Source organism: Heloderma suspectum, chromosome 9, assembly GCF_057233095.1.
Source record: "Heloderma suspectum isolate Gila_16-S chromosome 9, 16-S_ref, whole genome shotgun sequence".
NCBI lineage: Eukaryota > Metazoa > Chordata > Lepidosauria > Squamata > Helodermatidae > Heloderma > Heloderma suspectum.
In genome coordinates, this window is record NC_139466.1 from 14,954,234 (window position 1) to 14,963,094 (window position 8,861).

Below are 8,861 nucleotides of genomic sequence, written 5' to 3' on the forward strand. Positions count from 1 at the left end.
GTGAACCTTCAAATGTCTCTGTTTTTCAATAAATCGTTTGCCCTTCTGCAACTTTTCAGTTAAGAGACATGCACCATAATGTAAAAAGGGAGGGTGGAAGGCACATTGCTTAGGATTTCAGGCATGCAAGGCTACTAAATGTGGATTAATTGCCAAGGTACACCATAAGCACCTCTTTTGTTGTTGTTGTTCAGTCGTTCAGTCGTGTGCGACTCTTCGTGACCCCATGGACCATAGCACACCAGGCCTTCCTGTCCTGCGCTCTCTCCCGGAGCGTGCTCAAGTTCATATTCATTGCATCGGTGATGCTATCTAGCCATCTCATCCTCTGCCGTCCCCTTCTCCTTTTGCCTTCAGTCTTTCCCAGCATCAGGGTCTTTTCCAGAGAGTTTTCTCTTCGCATTAGGTGGCCAAAATAGTTGAGCTTCAGCTTCAGTATCTGTCCTTCCAATGAGCACTCCGGGTTGATTTCCTTTAGGATGGACTGATTTGACCTCCTTGCAGTCCAGGGGACTCGTAAGAGTCTTCTCCAGCACCACAGTTCGAAAGCATCAATTCTTCGGCGCTCAGCCTTCCTTATAGTCCAGCTCTCACAGCCATACATTACTACTGGGAAAACCATAGCTTTGATTAGACAGACCTTTGTCGGCAAGGTGATGTCTCTGCTTCTTACTATGCTGTCTAGATTTGCCATAGCTTTCCTCCCAAGGAGCAAGCGTCTTTTAATTTCATGTACTAGGTGATTAACTTCTAAAAGTAGAGACATTTGCCAATTTCAGTCCACCTAGATATTCTGCTTTCCAATTCTAGATTAGTTGTAGTTACTCAGTGGTGGTGGGGAAATACATTTGCTTTCCGGACAGCAGTCTGCTATCGATCCCCAGCACAAAAGAACCTCTTATGAAATGTGTCTGGTTTAGTGATAGACAAATGTATTTGGTTACCAAAAAAGCCCCTCCCCCCATATTAAATGTAATATTGATGTTCAGACAGAAATGTAGAAAATCTTGGTTCTCATGATCAAGGAATACTGGGCCAGCAGGATCTTAGTTGGGTTAACTCCAGAAACATTAGCTTTAGGTCTGGGGTGCATTTTCCTTCCAGTAAAATAAATTCACCCAAAGCAAAGAGCTTTTAAGTCCTACTGATGTCAAGGGAAGAGTTAAGTATCTCCTTAAGAATGCAAGCCTTGAGTCCCATTAAGTCAAGGGTGGGGAGCCCTTTTTCTCCCTTTTTGTTGAGAGCTGATTCCCGGGGTGGGGGGTTAATCTGTTGGGAACCCAGAGCTAGTAGTGAGCAAGGACGGAGGCAAAGGTGGGCAGGGGCTAATGCCAGCTCCAGCGTTTTGAAGGCCCTTTCTGTTGTGTTTCCATTCCTGTTGCCTTCCATATATTAGAAGGCTGCATGATCAGAGTTCTCAATCATGTAGGGAGTCTACATGAGTACAGCGGGCTCCCCACTCAGTGCCGGCTTCAGGTTTTGGAGGGTCCTTGGGCAAGACACTCTTCATGAGCCCCCTCCCTCAGTGCATTTCCCTTCTCACCCTCATTGTCATCAGCCCTTCTTCCTTCGCCTCCTCTCTCTCATCATGGCTACCCCTGGCTTGCTTGACAGGCAGGGAGCAAGCAGGCAGCAGCATCTGGGGTTGGACTCAGTGGTCTTATAGGCCCCTTCCAACCCTACTATTCTATGATCTGCTCCTCCTCCTTCCCTCTGCCACCATTGTCTGGGCCAGAGTGAGAGACAGGGGGACAAGCAGGTTGCAGTGGGGAAGAGGAGGAGCAAGTCCAGGGGGCTCTTGCCAGTGGGCCCCTGCTGGGGTGTGGGCCCTTGGCAGATGCCTGACCGTGCCTACCCCTGATGCTGGCCCTAGGAGGGGCACTTCTTTTTCTCTCTCTTTCATCCATTCTCTCTCTTTGTCATCTCCCGTCTTTCTTCCTCCCCACCCTGCAGGTTGCCAGGGGAGGCACCAACAGCTCTTTCCAGAGGTTGAACTGATTACTTGCAGTGGGCTATTTTCCCTCCCTCCTTCCATCACTGGTCTTTTTCAGCTTTGTGCTTCCCCATTTTTCCTCTCCAACCTCCTTCTCTTCTTTCAGGCTCTCCACCTACTCACACGGGGGAAGACCAATGTTAGAGAAAACTGAGAAGTAAAAACTGAATTCACTGAGAAAAATGTCATGACCCATGCGACAATGTGAATAGAATAGCATAAGTCTGCAGTCTTTTTTAAAGTATTACTTCAAAAAAGTGGGTAAGTATGAAGTTATTTGATAAAGCAAGGCAAAGTAGAAAATGATAAAGTACATAAGGCATAAGGCATACAAAGCAAGTACAAAATTATAGAAAAGCAACGCAGAGAAAAGTTGTAAACCACAAAATAATTTTTTAAAAAATATAATAGCACAGTAAGAATAGGACATGCTTCAGCAGGATTAAACCATTAAAAAAAGCCCAGTTTACAGCGCAATCCTATGCATGTCTACTCAGAAGTATGTCCCATTGAGCTCAATGGGACATACTCCCAGGTACGTGGGTATAGGATTGTAGCCTTACCCAGGGTAAGTCCCATTGAACTGAATTGGAGTCACTTCTGAGTAGACACGTATAGACAATTGTGCTGTAAATCTAAGAAGCCATGTAAAAAGGTGAAGCCATGTAAAGTTATAAGAAGGGCTGAAGTCCTCTGTGCATTTACTTGGGAGCAAATCCCACCAAATTCAATGGCACTTCCTTCTGAGTAAACATGTATAGAATTATACAGTTAGGGGGAGGATTGCTACATATTGTGAAAGTTTCTTTGCAATGTCTTCATTCAAAAACGAGTGATCTTTCAATCTGTTTTGCATTCATTTTTTATGTGTTTGTCACTAAAACAGATCTGACCACAAACTGAAGTAATTTAAAACGGGTGGGCAGAAGATCCTGGGGTGATCTGCAGTGATTGGCAAGAATTTCTGATTCCCAATTGTGTAAGAACAAAAACAGCCAAATGGTACATGCACTCCTCCGTGCTGGCCAAAATTATACTGCTGAAATGAAGAAAGCTTGGATTAACTGGGAATGGATTTTTGTGTGGAAGAACCATGAGCTCCATTCAGTTCTCAAAAGAAATTCCTGGGCTCAGAATTCTTCATTTCTATCAGTCTGTTGCATGAGGCTGTAGTTGGTGGCTCTTGGGATTCTAGTAAAAAGCAAGTGTGCCAGTGGAGAGCCAGTGTGGTGTAGTGGCTAGAGTGTTGGACTGGGAGCCCAGCGATCTGGGTTCTAGTCCCCACTCAGCCATGGAAGCTCACTGGGTGACTTTGGGCCAGTCACAGACTCTCAGCCCAACCCACCTCACAGGGTTGTTGTGAGGATAAAATGGAGAGGAGGAGGATCATGTAAGCCGCCTTGGGTTCCTTGCAACAGGAAAAAAGGCGGGATAGAAATGCAATAAAATAAAAATAAAATAAATAAAATAAAGTAGAACCTGCTATTCTTACGTCAGCCCAGTCCTGATTTAAAAGAAACCTGCCCTTTGAAGCAATCATAGCCAGAAGGTGGCAGAAGAGAGTTTAAGAAGAGATTGAAATGAAAACTTGGACAACTAGCCCAGTAACATGAAGCGGCTAACGGTGACAACAGGCCTGAAACCAAAATAGAAAACATTTTGGAAAGCACATCTCTCCTGCCGTGGAGACAGCGTGTTGCTTCTCATAGCAATGCTGCAAGCATATTTTTATAGAGGCCAGGCCATAATTTATCTGAGGCTTTAATGTGGTGACAACATATCAAGGTTTCTCTGCATAAATATCCTGCTTCCCCCCCAAAAGAGAGGTCTTTTATGTTTTGTTCCTTCAGGGGGAGAAATGTGTGAAGCAGTATTCATAGGAGGCAAGATTGGCTGGAAGTTGAGGCTGGAAGTTAGCAAAACAGCTTGGAGCATTTTGACCTATGGTCAGACGGAACAGTCCGTCTTTACTGAGGTTTTGTTCGTTCAGTCAAAAGTCCCTGGTAGTATAATCTATGTGCCAAAGTCCAGGCATTCGATAGTGAAAGGGAATGCCTTAGTTTCCCTCCTCATACCACAGTGTTTCCCAAGCTTCTAGCACATAAGAACATAAGAGCCATGCTGGATCAGACCAGAAGCCCACAAGCAGGACATGACAACCCATGGGTTATTTGACAACAGCTGCCCATGGGTTATTTGAGGGTCCTTTCCGCCTCCAGCAAGCCATGCTGCCCAGGTTCAGATGACACAACAAGCCACATCCGGGTGGGTCATTAGGCAAATGGTGCCCGGCACATGCCATGGCTTAAACAAGCCCTAGTGGCTTGTTTACCACACCGTGATCATGCGAATGAAGTCACAGACACCTTAGTTGCATGAGTGGGTGTTACCTTCCTCAAATTCTGACAGATTATTATTTATGATCAGGGGTGTAGTGGTCAGTTTTGAGGTGCAGGCACTCATCATGACAGTATGCATAGCCATGCCCCCAAGGAGAGTCTGAAAATGCAGGCGCTGCGTTGGTCCATCTCTCTCAGTGTGTATTATATAAGTCTTTTGTAGGTCTTTTGTAAAGTGAATAGGTCTTAATTACCCATGGAAGACCAAGAAAATACTTTGCAGTGTGACTGGGAGAGCTCACAATAATATATAGCTGCTGGGAAAATCCATTTCTCCCCAGCTACTGTGAGGATTGCAGCTAAGCTCAGAGGGAAAAGGGAAGTCTGAGAGAGAAGGGTGACAGATGACAACAAGTTTCCATGCTAATCAAAAAGCCCTGGCGCTTTGACCCTCTGAGCCCTGGCTCCACAACAATGCTGTTTATGATTCTATAGCACTGTCTATATTACAATGGTGTTTTACAAAGAATGAGTGAGCAGGTCATAGAATCATAGAATAGTAGGGTTGGAAGGGGCCTACAAGGCCATCGAGTCCAACCCCCTGCTCAATGCAGGAATCCAAGTCAGAGCAAGATGGCTGTCCAGCCTCGTCTTGAATGCCTCCAGTGTAGGAGAGCCTACTACCACCCTAGGTCATTGGTTCCATTGTCGTATTGCTCTAACAGTCAGGAATTTTTTCCTGATGTTCAGCCAGAATCTGGCTTCCCATAACTTGAGCCCATTATTCCGTGTCCTGCACTCTGGGATGATGGAGAAGAGATCCTGGCCTTCCTCTATGTGACAACCTTTCAAGTACTTGAAAAGTGCTATCCTAACTCCCCTCAGGGGATGGCAGAGGATGAGATGGCTAGATAGCATCACGGATGCAATGAATATGAACTTGAGCACGCTCCGGGAGAGAGCACAGGACAGGAAGGCCTGGCGTGCTATGGTCCATGGGGTCACGAAGAGTCGGACACGACTGAACGACTGAACAACAACAACAACAACTCCCCTCAGTCTTCCCTTCTCAAGGCTAAACATGCCCAGTTCTTTCAGTCTCTCTTCATAGGGCTTTGTTTCCAGTCCCCTGGTCATCTTTGTTGCCCTCCTCTGAACCCTCTCCAGTTTGTCTGCATCCTCCTTAAACTGCGGTGCCCAGAACTGGACACAGTACTCCAGATGAGGCCTAATCAGTGCTGAGTAGAGGGGAACTAGTACTTCCTGGGATTTGGAAGCTATGCTTCTATTAATGCAGCCCAAAATAGCATTTGCCTTTTTTGCAGCCACATTACATTTTTGGCTCATAATCAGCTTGTGATCGACAACAATTCCAAGATCCTTCTCGCTTGTAGTGTTGTTGAGCCACGTATCCCCCATCTTGTAACTGTGCATTTGGTTTCTTTTTCTTAGGCGCAGAACTTGGCATTCATCCCTATTAAATGTCATGCTGTTGTTTTCTGCCCAGTGCTCCAGTCTATCCAGATCACTTTGAATTTTGTTTCTGTCTTCCAAGGTATTAGCTATCCCACCCAATTCTGTGTCATCTGCAAATCTGATCAGCATTCCCTGCACCTCCTCCTCCAAGTCATTAATGCAAATGTTGAAGAGCACTGGGCCCAGGACTGAGCCCTGCGGTACCTTGCTCATTACTTCTCCCCAGTTTGAGAAGATCTCATTGATAAGCACTCTTTGAGTCCAATTCTGTAGCCAAGTGTGGATCCACAGGATCGTTGTTTCATCTAACCCACTTTGAGCTAGTTTGCTCATTAGGATATCATGGGGCACTTTGTGGAAAGCTTTGCTGAAGTCAAGGTATAGTATGTCTACAGCATTCCCACAGTCCACAAGGGATGTTACTTGATCCAAAAATGAGATCAGTTTCGTCTGGCAGGATTTGTTCTTGACAAATCCATGTTGGCTTTGAGTAATCACGGCATTGTTTTCAAGGTACTTACAGATGGATTGCTTTATCATCTGCTCCAGAATTTCCCCAGGGATTGATGTCAGACTGACTGGTCTGTAGTTCCCTGGTTCCTCCTTTTTACCCTTTTTGAAGATAGGGACAAGCCCTCCTCCAGTCATCTGGCACTTCCCCCGTCCTCCATGATTTCTCATAGAGAATAGACAGAGGTTCTGAGAGTTCTTCTGCCAGTTCCTTTATTACTCTAGGATGCAGTTCATCTGGCCCTGGAGATTTGAACTCCTTCAAAGGAATTAGGTGTTCCTTGACCATATGCCTATCGATCTCAAGCTGCGGCCCTGCCCCTTCAGCCTGTACTTCACCTTTGCCAGGGGGGTCATAGACCCTCTTTTGGGAGAAGACTGAGCCAAAGTAGGAATTGAGCACCTCTGCCTTTTCTTTGTCATCTGTTATCATTTTGCCATCCTTATTTAATAGCTGAACCACCATTTCTTTCCTCTATCTTTTACCATGCACGTAGCTGAAGAAAGCCTTTTTGTTGCTTTTAGCATCCCTCACTAACCTCAGCTCGTTCTCAGCTTTAGCCTTCTTGACGCCATCCCTGCAATTCTGTGCTACCTGCCTGTACTCTTGCTTTGTTGCTTGGCCTTCCTTCCACTTCCTATGTGTGTCCTTTTTTGTTTTCAGGTCATCTCTAAGCTTTTTGTGAAGCCACATTGGCTTCTTCTGTTGTCTTCCACCTTTTCTTCTTGTTGGAACTGTTTGTAATTGTGCCTTGAGAATTTCCTTTTTTAAAAGCTCCCACCCATCTTGGACTCCTTTTCTCATTACAGTCGCTTGTCATGGGACCTTACTGATCATTGTTCTGAGTTTATTAAAATCAGTTTTCCTACAATCCGGGGTATGCATTTGACTGCACTCAGCTTTTGCTTCCCTTAGAACCAAGAACTCAAGTGCAACATGGTCGCTTTCCCCCAGAGTTCCTGTAGCTGCTACTTTATCCAGTAAGTCATCTCTGTTGGTTAGGATCAAGTCAAGGATAGCCGATCCTCTAGTTCCTTCCTCTACTTTCTGTAGGAGGAAGTTATCTACCACACGTCAGGAATTTCCTGGAGGGGCCATGTTTTGCAGAATTTGTCTCCCAACAAATATCAGGGAAATTGAAGTTCCCCATTACTACTACATCATGCTTCCTTGAAACACTGGCTATTTGCTTTTCAAAAGTTTTGTCCTTGTCTTCTCGTTGATAGGGTGGCTGGTAGTAGACTCCGACCACCAGGTTCCTTTTATTCTTTGCTCCATTTATTTTGATCCAGATGCTCTTGATGTGGCTACCAAGCTCATCCTCCTGTATTTCTGTGCAGATATATGTATTTTTCACATATAGTGCATCTCCACCTCTCTTTCTGTTCCTCCTGTTCTTTTTGAACAAATTATATCCTTCAATTGCTGTATTCCAGTCAGGGAAACAATGGAGGATGGAGTGAGAAATGGGAATCAGGAGCAAGCAGTAAAGGAATATGATTGATATTTCATTCAAAGACACAAGATTTATTTCCAGCTATGTCGGGTCTACCCATGAGCAGCTGTTGACAAGACATCAGCAGACAACTCTGGGCTATATGAAACAACCCCCTACTATACAAAAGGGATGGCAGTCCAACAGCCATAACAAAGTCCACATGACTATAGAATCTTTGTGGGGCAGGATACTGTGAAAGGCACAAGTGAATGTGTGTGTGTGTGTATGGCAACCTGAGCCGCATCCTCAGCAGATCACATACAGACAGCAGTGCATTATTGCACTGAAAAACTGGGGAAGGATGAACATTTTGAGCTCACAGCATGCATGGGAGCAGTGGAGCCTAGTGGCTCCAATTTCAGTGAGGTTGTGAATCTGGTCTGGGTTTCAGTCAGAACCAGTCAGAACCCTAGAGGAGCTATCCAGGGTGGTGAACCCAGTCAAAATATGGGTTCAGCACCCTGAATAGCTCCTTTAGACGTCTGACTGTTTCTGACTGAACCCCAGAGCGGATTCACAGTCCCACTGAAATCGAAGCGTCCAGGATCCAGTGCACGGGTGCCAGCGTGGTGTGGTGGGTAAAGTGTTGGACTAGGACTTGGGAGACCCGGGCTCTAGTCCCCACTTGGCCATGGAGCTCTCTGGGTGACTTTGGGCCCGTCACTGACTCTCAACTTAACCTACCTCACAGGGTTGTTGCGCGGATAAAAATGGAGAGGGGGATGATCACATAGGCCACCTTGGGTTCCTTGCAAGCAGGAAAAAGGTGGGATAGACATGTAAAAACAAACAAACAAACAAATAAATGGTGGATAATATGATTACCCACCCTGTAACCCAGCAGTGTTGCTGCACATTCGCTCTTGCGCTGTCTTTTCTGGCTCTTCTCCAGGGATCTTTAGATGGTCTGTGGCATTACAGATGGCGGGGAAATTGACACTGCAGAATCCCACCCCTGGCCTGTCTGGATGCAAAGCGATAAATATAGCAACTCCCTGGCCACTAAAGAGATTTTGTAACCATTAGAACAAGCCCCCCCCCCCC